Genomic DNA, 15,832 nt, shown 5'->3' with positions numbered 1-15,832 from the left:
GGACCTCTCCATCCCATCCCACTGTGCTCCTTACTTATGTGGTCCAATGCTCAGCTATCACCTCTCTTCCACTGCCTTGGACTCCACTTACGTCAGAGCCACCCACCTTGATGACTGCAGCCTCTTCCAAAGGCTGGAGAAGCCATAGGACTGCTCTGCCCCTGTGTCTTGCTCACAGCCCTGTGCTGATAGTGTCTGTAACACAGCTGAAGATCTCCTTTTGGGAGATGCCCTCAGCTCCTGGGGTGAAGCTGTGCTCTCTGAACACCATCCACCTGCCAGTTTTATCTTTCCTGATGGCTGGCTCCTTGGACATGCCCTTACAGAAAGCACTAGAGAGAGAGGGATTCTGTGTGTCTAGGTACAAATGCCCTGAGCTGGGTGTTCAGAGTGAGCAGAAAGCATGCCTGCAGCACACTCCTTGACACCTTGCTGGTGTCTGTAAGTCCCTTGATGGACAGTTACTGGGAAAAAGGCCTCACTTTCCTGCTTCCAGTGAAGAATAAAAAAGTGAGTTATCCTTGAGCTGCTTAAAATACAGACCTAAGATTATATTTTAGAAGGAGATGGGTGAATTCAGTCATCCCTTTGGGTGTCCATCATGTTCCAGAGGTGATATTGCACATATCTCAGTGAGAATGAGTGCCAGTCAGAGTTCTGAACTAGTTATCTGTGTGTTAGAGTGGGTATTGGTAGTGGTGTGCCACTGGGATGTTTGGACAGGATCAGGATGGCTCTGCCATTGAAGGCAATTGGCTGCTGTAGAAGAAGCAGGATGTCCACCTCTATCTTTCCCCTCTATGCCCCTTCTCCCTCCCTCCTGCAAGCCTTAAGGAAGGATCTTCTCTCTCAGAAGCAGCATTCCAAACCCACTGTCTTTTATCTGATTCAGATTGGTTTCTTTTTACTTTTTAGTTCTCTCTATTGACCCACAGGGGAGGGACCAGATGAGCTCCAAATGGTGGCAGATTTGATTTATTATTGTTTAATATCATGTTGCTTTCTGTTGCCATTGCAAGGAGTTAGCTAAACTTGGGTAAAACCACTATTCTTTGGACAGGACTGATGGTCTGCAAATTTTTTTGTTTGTTTGTTTACCTAATCCAAAGCAGGCAGTTCTTTCATCAGAGATTTGGTCAGGAGAGATCTTCCCTTGACAGAAATAGTGGGGGAGAAGGTAGGAATGTGGGTTAGAGCAAGAGGATAATGAGTGAGCTCTACTAAGCTTGTCAGCCTTGCAGACCTGGCCTCAGAAAAGTTTTCCAGTGTTCTGGGATGGGGCCAGTGCTGGACACCACAGGGAAGAGGGCAGGAAATGCAGCTCCAGGTAATTATGTATTAACCTGTTCAGATGTGTCATTTTGTCTCAGGCCCTGTCCATCAGGGTTGGCTTGTATCCTGGAGCAAAAAACATTAGATCTCTCACGTTTCTATTCTATCTCGTGTAGCTCTGGATGTTCATTTTTATCCACTGAAACATCTGATCCTTCCGTGCATCCTGCTGAGCTCTTGGCCTCCCTGATGACAATGATTTCCATCTGTGCTCTCCCTCAGATAATTTCCAGGCTTATTTTGGTGAGTGTGTGGGTTCGCTGGGATCCAAGCTCCTGTTTTCTGAATGAGTTCAAGGTCTGCCTGGGATGGCAGTAGAAGCTCTTACTGCTGAGCCAGCTCCATAAAGCAGAGCATCCCATCCTTAGGACTCCATGGGGCCCATTCAGTGTGGATTGGCCCCGCACTTCTGCTTCTTTCAGGATAATAAGCCTAACTTGTTTGGCTTTTCAGGGTGTGGAGAAGACTCCAGGTAGGAGGAGAGGCAGGGAAGACACCCTGAAGCCACATTCTTAACCTACTTCCAATGTCAATCTTGGCAGGGATGCTAGCTGACACACGCTTTACCTTTTGCATGTCCACTGGGCATATGAAGAATACTACATCTGTTGCCACCACTACTTTTAGTATCCAGCTCTTAAACGCCTAGACCTATATCATCTTAAAATGTTTACTTATTTTCTTTGGCCTGAATCCTAGGGGACATAACTGTGGGTTTCCGAATATTTAAGGCCAATGTGTTATTTATAAGCCATGTCGGAAACATTCTGAGCATGTGGATTTCTACTGAGTAGAGTCTGGGTTTGGTATGTCCACACACTTTGGGTATGCCATTCTGCAATGCTTTCTGTGGTGATTGCATTTGAGGTTAGCAATGTCTGCAGCTGTGCCAATCTCATGAGATTCCCTAACTCTTTAAATCTACTGCCTAACAGAAATGAAACAAAAAGGTGGGTAGCAAAGATCTGAGCGAGGCTTTGCAGTGCCCCATTTAAAATCCTATCAGACATCTCACCTTGCCTCTCCTCTCTGTTGGCCCCCTAAAAAAGTTCTCATTCCTTTATCCCAGGACAGTGACCACAGACCTCAGTGCAACCACTCCCTAGGGAGGAACAAGAGATGAAGAAGCACTGCGTGTGAATGGAGCTCGTCTCCACACTGTCTGCCCTTGCTGTCCCTTCTCAGCAGACTCTCTTCTGGGACACACAGCACCACTGCAGCCCATGGGCACAGGGATGAGACAGGAGCCAGTCTGGTTCCTGGGGCTTGTGTTTATTTCCTTTTGCAGCAGCAATTAGGCTGCCCTGAGGCTGCCTTCAGTAGGCTGATGTTATCTCTACCCTGACGCAGGAGATCAGCCCTAAGACCTTCTAGCAACCATGCCAGCGTCACTCTCTCCACACTGCCTGTGTGCTTCCACCTGAATGATAGGCTGGCTTCCAGGGCTCTTCAGCCTTTCCTTTCAAAGAACCCTAGAAGCTCTAGAAAATCTCTCTGCCCTGTGCTTGAGGTGAGCCCAGGAAGCTGTTCACAGTGGAGACACACCTAACAGCTCCAACTTTCTGGCTGTAGTTCTCTAGCAGGGAGGCTTAGCTTTACTACCACTCCACAGAAAGTCTCCGCATTTGCTGCAGGTTAATTGAGACAAGAAAAAAACCTGCATCAGGAGTGCCTGCTTTCACTGACACCATCGTACGCAGCAGATCTGCTTTGCTCAAAGCTAATTGTGTCTAGAAGTGATCCTTGCTGCTCTGTGTCACTGCTGAGGGAGAGGCGATCTCTACCCTGGAAAGCTTTTACCTAATTAGACAAGACAGATAGAGAGGGAGACTGAAAGAAGAAATGGTGCTCTGCTTGCCCAGGGCCAAGTGCTGGGTGAGCTGCAGCAGTAGAATGTGAAGCTGGGCCTTTTGGGTGCTTGTGCTGCAGGCCCACATCACCTCCATGACAGGGATCCCACACAACGCAGTGATGGACTTATCCTATAGCCCATTCTCACACATCTAGCCCACTGTTCCCCCTCATGTGTGGGATGCAGTTGGTGGGCAGCTGCCTTGGAGAAGTGCCTTTCCTGGCTGGAGATGTGGGTGCAAGGGCTTGGAGATGAGCAGTGCTTGGCCAACATCAACCTGAGTGGAGATGCTGTTTTGGAACACCATTTGCAGCTGGGCAAATGAGAGAGATGTTACCCTGGAGTCAGGGGCAGAGAAATGTTGAGGCTGACACTGGTAATAAATGTGGTAGTGATCCAGTGTGCTGTTCCCATGTACCTGTGAGCAGTTTGCCTTGCCAAGACAGGCACCGACCACAAGCCTGGGGACACCTCTCTGAGGCTGTGGTGCCTGATCCTGTGTCAGTCACCAGAGAGACAACCAGACATTAGGCTCTACACAGGGCACTAGTTCTATTGTACTCTGCGCCCAGATAACATGGAATTTGTCATGGAGCACTAGACTCAAACTACCCCCTGATATCTGAGTTACCTTGGTTATGGCTTTGAAGTAAAATTAAACCAGACATTAAACCAGGCCTTTGTTTCTCCATATACTACTGGACACACCCTCACAGGTCGGTGAGAGCCCTCAGCCCTATCTTGTTTTCACACTGTCCAAGAATCTCTACACCATATCACTCAATTTTGCTACAGAGGTGAGAGGTTTGAGAGACAGGACTCGCAAGGAGACTGGGTTAGGCTGGCACCCCTTCTTGTTGACTTGCTCTATTCTGTTACCCACAAATATTTGGGGTACATCAAGATCTTCAGTTGTACATCCTAGCAGAACATTTTATATCTTACGATGATTATGAGTTCTTTAAACAACAAGCCAAGGTCTTGTAAAGAATGGGAAGGACAAGGGTGAAAGAAAATGCCCCTGAACTGTGAGACAGAGTGGAAGAAATCATCCTTGTTTCAGTAGACTGAGTTTCCTCCAGATATCAAAACCCACTCAGGAGCTGCTTGCCTAGAACCCTGAAATTTGAATGGGAGAGGAGATGAATTAGGAATGGTGTGCTTTCATAGAGCTGGGAGGACCACAGCTTTGGAACTTCAGCACGCTCACACCTTATTGCCCACAGTATTACATTGGCAGGACTCTTTTCATTCCGTTAATTTACTTCTGATGTTGGGGATCACCTGGCGCTTTGCTCACAGGCTTTGTTCGTTGAGGATGATCAGCTGGGGCAAACAGCAAGGTGTTTCACCTTTCTCCCTGATCAGAGGAGCCAGCCCCATGCAATTAAGAAGCTTAGCTCAAGGCAACAGAAGCCATTATTGCTGGGCTCCTTTGCTCTGCTTGAACTCTGTTAGCCATGCTAAAAATGTCAGAGAAAGAAAACATTTCCTTCTCTCCCTGGCGTCTCCCTGGCGCTGGTTGATTGGTAGGTGCATATCTGAGATACCTGTATGTGTGTCTATCTGATCACCCTTTCTCCCCACTTGAGGCTGTTTAATTTGGTGGGATGGTGGTTGGTCTCATGACAGAGCAAGAACACCTGGCTAGGTGTGACTCTCAGCCCTCCTTGGGGAATATCTCTTTGGTTTGGCAACCTTTCTACCTCTAAGGGAGAGAACTCATCTTAGTTGCTGAAGACATCATGGAGAGATCTCCACTTGCCCCTTGGGAAGCAATGGGAACTGAGAAGAATCCCAGTGCTTCCATCCTTCCTGTGTGTAAATGCCTTGGTGATTTTCTGTTCTCTTCTGCTGGGCCTGTGAGAGGAGGGATGCAAGGTAAAGCATCCTGCTTTTTACTCTGCAGATAAAGAGCCTCCTGAGCTTGGCTTGTACTGGAGTGTGGGAGATTTTTTTTTTTCTTAAACATTGTAAGAGTTATTCTCTTCTGGTTATGAATGTTCATGCGCAGTCCATCTCCCCCCCCACCCCCCCCCCCCCCCCTTCTTGTCTGGGCAAAAATATGTAGTATTCAAATTAAAACACAAACGTATACGTATGCTTTTATGTACTTACATCTGCTATGCACAAAATTGAGCCTCCTGCCTAGCCCCAAACATAACTGATGCTTGAGGGAAGGTGTATTCACTCCTGATCAAACCACAGACTGTTCCTTCATGGATGGTCCCTGTAATTTCCTACCTTCTCTCCCAGATGTCACTAAACATTGCTGTTATTTAGTTGTGCTTCCCAGTCAGAACTCAGGTTTTGTTTGCTTATTTTTCCACATTCAGGCTCTGTTATTAATACATGAATTGGTGATAAAAGCAATTAAAGGCCTGTTTTTCAGAGAAAAAATTCTTCTAACCCATCTTTCACTTTGTTGGTCAGAAAGCCCCCTCTGTCTTATTTGTGAGAGCAAGTCAAGCTACTTTCTCTGGCTATGATACCTGGTAAGCTTAATAAACCACTTGCATTATATGTGTAAGAGGAGTGAGGAAAGAATGAATCTCAGAGGGCAGATGTTAGTCAGACTGCCTCAGGCACTTCTGGGAGGTCTTCTGATACCACCATGATATGATGAAGTGAGGAATGGGTTAACTATGAGGTTGTGTTGTTGTGAGATGGGGAATGCAGCTCTTGGTGCAGAGGTCCTACGTTTAGGTAAGAGTCACCAAAACCTCAGAACTGGGAGAACAGTTTGATTTTAGAAAGTGACATATGGATAGGTGTAGGGAAAGGTGGGCCTCTTCTTGTGAAGTGCTGTCAGGAGAGAGATTCATTTTCTGTTCAGAAAGTTGTACGTCACACTGGGATAGGCAGCAAGGGACTAATTTCTGAAACTCCTTGTCCCTGTGCTCCTGCAGGCACAAATATTCCCCCCAATGCTTTTACAACACAGAGAGGAAAGTGACTTCATGACATTCCTTTTCTGACTGTTTCTCTGGCGTGTGCTTTCTAAACATAGATCTAAAAATCAGAAAGCACCGGGAGAATTATGGGTTTCTACACCCTATTGTGCTTTATAATAATTATAATTATTGTAAATACGGCCCAGACACTGTAATTTTCTGCTCTCCATTGGGTCTTTCTTTTTCATTTTCTTCTTCTTTTTATGACTGTTTTCTAAGAAAGTTTTCATATGTCACCTTATAGATGGGAAATGGCGGAGTCAGCTCTTAAAATAAAAGGGGAGGAGTGGCTTGGGGAAGATGGAGAGAGGGATAAAGAGATAGAAATGTCATATAGTCTGTGGTGATGGCACCAGTGGGGGCAATCAGGAGACCTGGTTCTGTACTTAAGCTAATGCCAACCTGCTGTGTGATTATAGACTCCATCTTCATACCTATTTTTGGTCGTGGGGGGCTCCTCTTCTCTCTATTGTTGCTTGGCTTGATGGCTCTCTGATCTTAAGTCAGATATTAAGAGGTGATGAGTGCTTCTCACAGGTCATGTCTGGTTGAAGTTATTGTGAGAATATATAGTATGGATACTTGAATAGGTGGATGTTAGCTTACGCATTGTTGTTCAAGTACAGTCAGAAAATAGTTGCTTACCCTAAGGATGAATGTGCAGTATGATATATCCATACAACATGCTATTTCCTTTGTGTGTCCAGAGATTAGATAGGGCTGAGACGAGTCTTCCTGACCAGGGAACTTCGTTTCATTCTTGTGGAAACTAAGGCATGGAGTAGAGTGAATAGTGGGGGAGAATTGAGTATATTCAGGTTTTTCCCACCAGAAATGCAGATGTGGCCAGGATGTGGATTTAGATGGGTGAAGTGCAAAGTACACCTACACCTCTGAGAATAGACACAACTAAGGTTAGCTGGATATTTGCAAAGGAGTGGTGAGGGAAGGAAAGATGCAGGAAACAGAACAAGGACAGTAAGTAAATAAATAAGGACAAAATAGTCAGATGCCCTGAATTCAGGCTAGAAAATTTGTGTTGACTTCACACTGAATTTAGAGGGTAAAAAAAAAGCAGAAAGAAAATGGGGGAAAAAGTGGTGGGGTGAAGAGGTACTGACTTTTCCCAGGTTCAGTATATGAGGAATAAAATATGGTGGACAAGAGAAGGACGTTGATGTATGAAGAGAACAGGTAAGCAAAATACAGTCAAAGTAGAAATCACCCAGAATGAAAATCACCATTTTTTTAAATAAGGAGCTGATGTGAAACACTGTTGTTAGAAACTCAGCAGAGATTTAAATTGAACCGCAGCTAATTTATCCAAGTTTTGCCCAAACAGACTAGCTGAGCCTAGAGCTTATGTTTCTTCTTCTCATGAGTCTCCCCTGGAGACTTCCAAAGCAAAAGAAAACAAGCTACTTTTCTGCACAGAACAAGGGGAAACATGGTTTTATAGGACGGACTAGGGGCACAAGAGATGTAGATATTATACTTCCAATGAATAGAAATGCAGTTTTGTGTTTGCAGCTGGTGTTAGGGCTTGAGTTTTGACTTATAGTTCCAGATGTGGGAAGTGGCCAGCTGTAGTCTGTGGGTTGGTGGCATTCTAATTCCTGCCTTTCCTAGTGACCTAAAACAACTTATAGAATCTCTCGCTTAGTACAGCAACACCAATTAATTGCCTTACAGGAGATTTCCCTGAAGCGTAAGTCACTGTTTGCAAAGTGCCCAGAAATCTGCTGGTGAAAGGTGGTTTAGAGGAACAATGATTTAACATATGGAGCAAGAACTTCTTACAAGAAGGTTTGTGTAGTTGCCTCAGGCCATCCATAAATAAACTATTGCAGGCAATGCAATAGGCTGAGCAGAGCACGGTGCGTTAAAGGAATAGCTGCTTTAATATTTGGAAATAAGTCAAATCCTCAGCTATCTGCATTTCTTACAAATGCCACAGATTCTTTAGGTTTGTGGCTCCACCATTCCAAGCTGTTGCTTTGACTTGCTAATGGCTCTCTGTAGTGGAAAAAAACCACGTGTGCTTCTTTCATTTATGGGTCTAACACTCAGATGTTATCTTGGGCCCACCAAGACAGCAAGAACATGGCATGTGCTGAATTCCAGGAGGAGAGATCTGCACGGACTCTGGAGGGAAAACTGCCAATCAGGTATTTATGAAAAGGAGGTAATCTAGTTTAATTCAAGAATGTATTACAAGATAGACAATTATCTAGTGTTAACTGACCATTTCATTGAACTAATTAGAGCTATTCTGACTCGCAGCTACTGAGGATTTGGCCGAGTAGATGTAAATAACTCCAAGCCCATCTAGAGGCAGCAAAAATTAGTACCAACAGATAAATCTAGGTGAGCTATAGGTCCTTATCAACTGTATATCCAAACTCTGCTCCTTGTCGCTGCAGTGAGTGCAGGGCCCTGGGTACTGGTTTTGCAAGACTCAACATTGACTCCAGGCACCAGGGCTAGGTATGCTTGTTTAAAAGACTCAAAAAGTGGAGAGTGTGAGAAACACCAGAATAAGCAGCTGGCAGTTTAATTATGGCATGGGTAAGAACAAGGTAATACAACATGAAAGACCAATTTAAACTATTTACGTAACGTGACAGACCCTGATTTAATTATTTCTTACTTAGGAAAACATCAAGGTCTTTTTCAGACTCCTCGAGCAGAAATGAACACAATAGCTAGCTAGTACTGAAAAGATTGTATTATAATGCCTTTCTTAAAATCAGAAATATGCCTATATTTGAAATAATGTGCTCAGATTTTGTCACTTTTCTGTTCAGAAACAGAAGGTTCCTAAAGATAGATGATGCAAATTATTAGAAGACCTAGAAAGATTTTACAAGGAAAAGAATGAGAGAATTAATTTAGTAAGAGGGATATAATTCAGCAATGAAAAGAACAATAGCAAGGAGAAGGCACATGAAACCCTGCTATATATTCTTATTAAAATACCAGAATGTGAAAGAAAAACCTCATGACTTACAATACTCACCTGAAATACCAATAAAGATGTGCACTTTTTCATACAGTATCTATTCTGTGGAATTCATTGTTTGAAAATATTGCCGAGGCCAAGAGCTTTGGAAGATATTACCCTCATGTTATCCATACAGAAGCAATAAAAATATCATCCACCCCTACAACAGATGGGATAAAAACCTACAAGGGATATAAATCTTCAGCTTTCATGACAATAATTGCTGTGAGCTAGATGAGGAAGCCTGTTGCATAACTAACTGTCCACCACAAGGTTTTTTCTACCTCCCATGTAGCATGCTGGGCTGGCTACCAGCAGAGATGAGCTGCTGTGAGAGACACGGTCATTCTCCCTTTCCATCCCTCCTCTCCCCATGAACCTCTTTTTATCTGGAGCATGTCCTTCAGCTGTCCTGGTACAGATCCTTGGAGCAGTGAAGCACCAATGGGACAGACCCCTACCTTGGCTGTCTCAACAGAGAGGACTGTATTTGGCATGCTGGCATTTTACTGGTGAGCTGGCTGAAATGTGACATGCCTCCAGCATTGAGGGATGTGAAGGCTGGCACTTTTCTGACTCCATGCAGCAGCAAGCTCCTGGGGTACAAGCCAGCAGCAAAGAAGATGCCCATCTCCTGCAGACATCGGTATTTCTCTTGAGACAGAGATCTTCAGGTGAATCACTGCCGCTGTGCGAAGACACAGAGAGGATGAGGCAGTTCCCTCAGGCAGCCCATGAGTTGGTTTGGAGAGGAGGACTGAAAGTCCAGATTTGGCCAGAAGTTTGGTACAGAGAAACTGAGGAGAACCAAAGGATCTGGTGTTTAAGTCCACAACCAACCTGGAGTTAGAGGAATGACCTTGGCTGCATTAAAATTTGAACCCAATGGGGAAGGGGTGTTGTCTCCTTGCCAACACGTGCAATATTCATGTGCAGTGTGTTTAGGTGCCAGCCAAGAACGGGACTCTACTGCTCCAAGCAATGCTCACACAGAGCAGGAGGTATGAATCTAACTGATGTGGCTATTTCAATGTCTAGAAGTGATGAGGAACCAAAGGAACACCAAGGCTGGGATTGTCCTAGCATCATGAGAAACTGAGTTGATGATGTAAGATTTCCTTAGCCCTTGCAAGCTGCCATTCAGGGAGAAACTCAGTTTGTCCATGGGAAGAGAAATTCTGCAAGTCAATTCAATTGTTCTTGGGATATTCATACCAAGTGGATTTTCAAATGATTTCCATTTGGAGATTCTTGGATATTGCAGTTTGTAGTTCATTCACAGAATTAGAGAATTTCAAACCGTGAGCTGGCAATACTACTTCATGCCCTTTTTGTGTTTTACCATAATTACTGTCTGTTTTAGAATAAAGTGTCATGCCTAATACAGCAAGAGATTTGAAACGTTCCGTTCTTTTGTTTTTAAACACAATTAGAGGCAGCTGCTATATAGTACTAATTAAAAAATCTTATCTTTCTTTACAGATCAAAGTGACTTTTGTTTGTTTTGTAACGAAACAGCCTGACAAAAAGTCAAACACAGAAAGTGTCAAACTGGTTCATTATAAAATAAACAGGAGGCACTTTGATCTGTGAAAAAGATAAGGTGTTTTAATTAGTATTAAGTAACAACTGTCCATCATGATTTAAGAAAGAAAATAAAACTCCAGTATTTCAAGCCTTTTATATGTTGATGTGTGCACGCTGAAAGTAGAAGAGAAGTATAATTGGGGGAATGATTTCAAACTGAAAGAGAAGAGATTTAGATTGGCTATGAGAAAGATTTTTACAATAAGGGTGATGAGTTACTGGCACGGGTTACCCAAGGAGGTGGTGGATACCCCATCCCTGGACGCACTCAAGGTCAGGCTGGATGGGGCTCTGATCACCCTGATGAGTGTCCTGTAATCTCAGGGGCAGGCCAACATCATTCTCTGTCCAGCTCTTGGGCACCAACTCTGCCCCTTGTTCTGGGATCGCTGAGAACTTCTGGGTTATGCTGCTTGCTTTTCACAGCCTCCTGTTTATCTCACCTTTGGTCCTGCTCCGTGTTTACAGTTAAGCTGTTCGCTCAAGTGCCATATACTTTGTCAGGATTTGCTGAGAGAGCAAAGTTCCTCAAGCAGAAGACAAGAGCAGAGGAAAAACAGCCTGTAGCTGCTACACTGGTCTGCAGCTTGCTTCAGAGGTTGCTCAAGATGGGCTGCCAGCTAATATGTACAGGAAAGATAGCAGTAGCTGTATGTTGGCAAAATTTAGAGGCCTCTGGGACTCTCCTTTGTTTTCATTTTTTGGTGACTTCTCAGTGTCTTTGAAATGATGGCACAAGTAATTGCAGTTTTTACTTCCAGTATATTACCTGGAATGTTTTTATGATTGCACTAAATCCTGAAATACAGATGGGGTGACAGCTTCTGCTGCCTCACCCCAGCCCTTCACGTTTACAATTTCCCGTGTTTTTCTTATAGCTATTGCAGATAAAAGAATATAAATAAACAAAAAGTAATAAGGAGAAAATATTACTTTTACTGGGGCCAAATCACAATTAGGAAGAAAGAAAAGCCGCCAGACACCCACAGGCAGGTTTACCCTCACTAGATCATATCCTACAGAAATATAAGACATGAAGTTTTTCAAAGAAGAAAACCTTGGCAAGCTGGCCTTCTTGACAGGATCCTTGATATCTATGTGAAGCAAGCATGGGGTTCCGGTGTGAATCCCTCATTCATTACTGCAAGTAAAATCCCATTAAATTATTTGGGATGTGAGAAATTCATGTCTGTGAGTGAAAGACAATAACCTGTTGCTTAAGAGGTACACAGAGCAGCACAGAACTGGGAACCACTTGAGACAAATGTTAATTTGGACAGGGACATGAAAATATATATGCATATTACAAGACAGCAAAAATATTGTGTGAAAGTCATAAACAGGTGATTGTTTATATGTTTTCAAAAGAACTCTTGAAATAATATTTATGAAGGGTCAGAAGAGGAAAATCCAGCCATTTATCCAGGAAACCATACTGAATAAAGCTGGAAATGGAAACAACACGACACCAGGGATCAAGACCTCTCATGGGTGTAGCGTTTCTACCACATCCGTCAGGCTGGCAGTGACGTTAGTGGTCGTGCAGGTGGCTCAGACCTCAGATTGTGAATCCTGTGGCTCCTCCTCCCCTGGGGTTAACGGCGTCCCTGGGCTTATTCCTCCTCAACCACTCCTTCTTTCCAAGAGTGAATACAATGGTTCAACCTGCCCCAAATCCTTTATTCCCTTATTTCCCACTGCCTCCATTTATGTCCCAAAATCACAGCTCCTTTTCCCGCTAACCACTCCCCGCCCAGGCTCACCAGGGAAGGTCAATCACCTATCTACGCACTAATCCAACTTTCTTGGCAGCCATCCCAAGGGAGGAACCTGGTATTCTTACGTAGCCCACGTGTTCCCGTGGCTGTGCCTGCCCTGTGTAGGCAGCAATTGGCGGGGCTGCTGCTTCAGTTGCAAGCTACGTGACTTTTCCACAAAGACACTCCTCTGGTTTTCCCCTAAGATGGTCCCAAAGATGAAACAATCTGACACATGCAACACTGTCTTCCAGCGTTGTAGAGGCTGTGGTTGCTAGGAGGGAGCTCAAGAGGGTCACCTTAGCCAGTTTTCCTGTCTGCCTATTGGGGACAAAAGCTCCATCCTTTCGCAAGTAAGCATGGAGCAGTGAGCCAGGTTTGGTGAGCCAGCCAGAAGCAGTGCCTGTGAAGAGCATGCGCACTGTGCCACGTACCTTGGCAGTTTGGGAAATGCCTCTGCCTTATGCACAGCACAGGACATGCCTTGTGCCTTTCCTCCAGGATGCTGAGCTGCCTGCCCTGCAGAGCAGTGTCCCTGGAGATGTCCCTAAAGTTGTCCCCAGTCTTCGTGCTGAGACCAATGAGGGAGGAGACCACAGACGTTGCTCTGAGCTCCGCCTTCACTTATGGCTTGTGGCCTCAGAGGGTGCATGCGTATCACATAACTGCACGAGGGCTGTGGCCTAGTGCTGGGCCCCAGCACAGAGCGTTTGTGGGCTGCGTCCTGTCCTGTTGTGTTGTGTACATCTGTTGGAAATCTGCATGCACTTCAGTAAGTGCATCTCCAAATAAGTGCATCAGCCCTCGCTGGGAGAAGAGCACAAGTTTTCAGAGTCATGACCTCTTTTAGGGCACAGCAGGAGCTTTGGGGATGAGACACCTGACACTCTTTTCCTTCTCCAACACAAGGTCACCTCTAGACGAGGTTTTGGGCCTTTGGCCTGAGTGGAACTTCCCACCTACTGGTTCCCCAGCTTAATTGAGAATTAGTTTTCAGTCATTTCCCCTCAACTGTCACTCTGAGAAGCTCCGGTCCATGAAAACAAAGCGCTTGCCTTGGCCTCATGCTAGAGCTGAACATGCCAAGCAGATAGCCAGTCGGCCGTTTCTTCCCATTGCTCCGGTTGGAGATCGCGGGTTTCTTTGATCATGTCCTCGAAGTGAGCATATCCAGGCTGTAAATCAGTGCCCCTGCTGCTCTGAACGCTTTCCTTTGCCCGGTACCACTGGGAGAAGGGACATGTTTTTCCTCTTCGTGCCGGGGTGAGACAGGGTGAAACTTAGACCTGGCATCTGGGCCAACAGACATCTCTGTGCCATTCACTCCTGATTTTGCAGAAATTTTCCACCTTAAAAAATACATCTCTCTTCTTCCAGGTGAATCATGTAGGCAAGAGGTCAGATTCTTTCCTGTCTAAAGAACAACCACTTAGATGATAAGTTGAAGAAGTGCCAGATTTCTTTTTATAGCTTCTTTATGACTCCCCGTCTGTGTGTATAGAGTGAAGAAAGCTGTGATTTATGTGGTAACTTTAAGGCTGCTCTGTGAAAGAGCCCTGTAGTTGCCAGATAGGCTGAGATCATTTTAAGGTAAGCAGGTAATAAAAAATAAACAAACAATGAGCAGCTACTAAAGCATACACGTTACCTTTCCCTTCTTAAAAGGCACGAAGGCACTACACGCAAGGGAAAGGGCAGTGAACTGGGAGAGATACTAGAAGAAAGATCATGAGTTCCTCCTGCTTCTAATGGTTACCCCATGTCCAGTCCGAGCACCAGTGAGCTCATGATCTCTGTTAAACTTGCTACATCCCTGGAGGGGCTGCATTCAGAAACAGGGCTCTGAAACAACTTTCCACTCCAGGCAAATACCCACCCACTTTGAAGATGGAATTCAATAAATTTCTGAAATGTAGTACCTGTGAGCATTGGGGACCAGACTGGGTGAGCCCAGCAGCCCTTGTAATCTCACATTCCTTTGGCTGGAGACAGGTAGGGAATGCGTGCAATCCTTGTGCGAATCAGATCTGCGTTATGCTGGACTTTCCCCCTCACCATCTGTCACCCCATGTCACCCTCTTCATTTGAAGTTCTCAGGCCTTTCTTTGCTGAGAGACAAGACATTAGTTAGAGGCAGCATTGATTCTATCATCGTCATTTTGTGTTCTTGCAGAGGCCAAGTTGGTGAAACAACCTCCCTGGCTGTGCAGTCCCCAGAGGGCTGCCAATCCCCTTTGCATTCCTCCTGGTGCAGGAGAACATCAGGGCAATAAAAAGACACCCATCACTTTTTACGTTTTTTTCTTTTTACCTAACCCCAACCCATACTTCTCCATCTGTGCCTGTTTCTTTACTTCTGCAAAAACACAATGCTCCTCAACTTCTCCATACAGGTATGGAAGTTATGCAATCATATTCAGGCCCAGAGAAGCTCATACAAGATCCAAACAAGGGAGACAAGGCTTCCCTGGGGGCTGGGGAAGGACAATTCATTTCTTGCACGATGCTTTCTGGCATCAGCCTGACAGACAGCCATTTTGATAGCAGCCATTGAGCAAGTGAGGCTGGCTCTTGGAGGGGTAATTTCACTTACTTCTATGTACTCAACAGCAGGCTAACTGGCCCATTGCTCCACTCATGGTGATGCTCCTGTAGTGGGTTCGTCTGCTGACTCTGATGCCTGAAGCTTCAATAAAATCTGCCTCCCCTTCTTTAGGCCTCCCTTGAGGTTTGCTGACAAACAAGGGAAGGGCCAGGACAAGTGATCACTCAGCAGTGAGGTTTACTTGACCTTCTGGGTTTCCACGAGTTACACATTTGAGTTAGGATCTCTTCTACTTGTGACCCACCGCACTGACGTGTTGGATGGGGCGAGTTATTCCCTGTGTCTGTCCTGCTCCAAACATGTGCTTTTCTGGTCAGTGATGCCACATGTAGTTGTCACTCAGGATGCTCTGAAGGAGGTTTTGATGCAACTGATCTTTCTTTGAAGCACTAAGGAAGTATTTCAGCTTGCAGTGCATAGAATCACAGAATCATTAAGGTTGGAAAAGACTTCTAGTGTCATCTACTCCAACCACCAATGCGTCCTCACCATGCCCACTGACCATGTCCCTCAGGGCCACAAACACTCCAGGGATGGTGATTCCCCCACCTCCCTGGGCAGCCTGTTCCAACGCCCCACCACATTTTCTGAGAAGAAATTTCTCCTATTACTTAACCTGAACCTTCCCTGGTGCAACTTGAGGCCATCACGTCTCCTCCTGTCACTCTTACCCAGAAGAGGTTGAGCCCTGCTTTACCACAAACCTCCTTTCAAGAAGTTGTAGAGAGTGATACAGTCTCA

The sequence above is a fragment of the Cyrtonyx montezumae genome, unplaced genomic scaffold (genome assembly GCF_038088225.1).
Source record: "Cyrtonyx montezumae isolate F1298 unplaced genomic scaffold, pur_monq_1.0 scaffold_0, whole genome shotgun sequence".
Lineage (NCBI taxonomy): Eukaryota > Metazoa > Chordata > Aves > Galliformes > Odontophoridae > Cyrtonyx > Cyrtonyx montezumae.
This window is presented reverse-complemented; position numbering follows the sequence as displayed.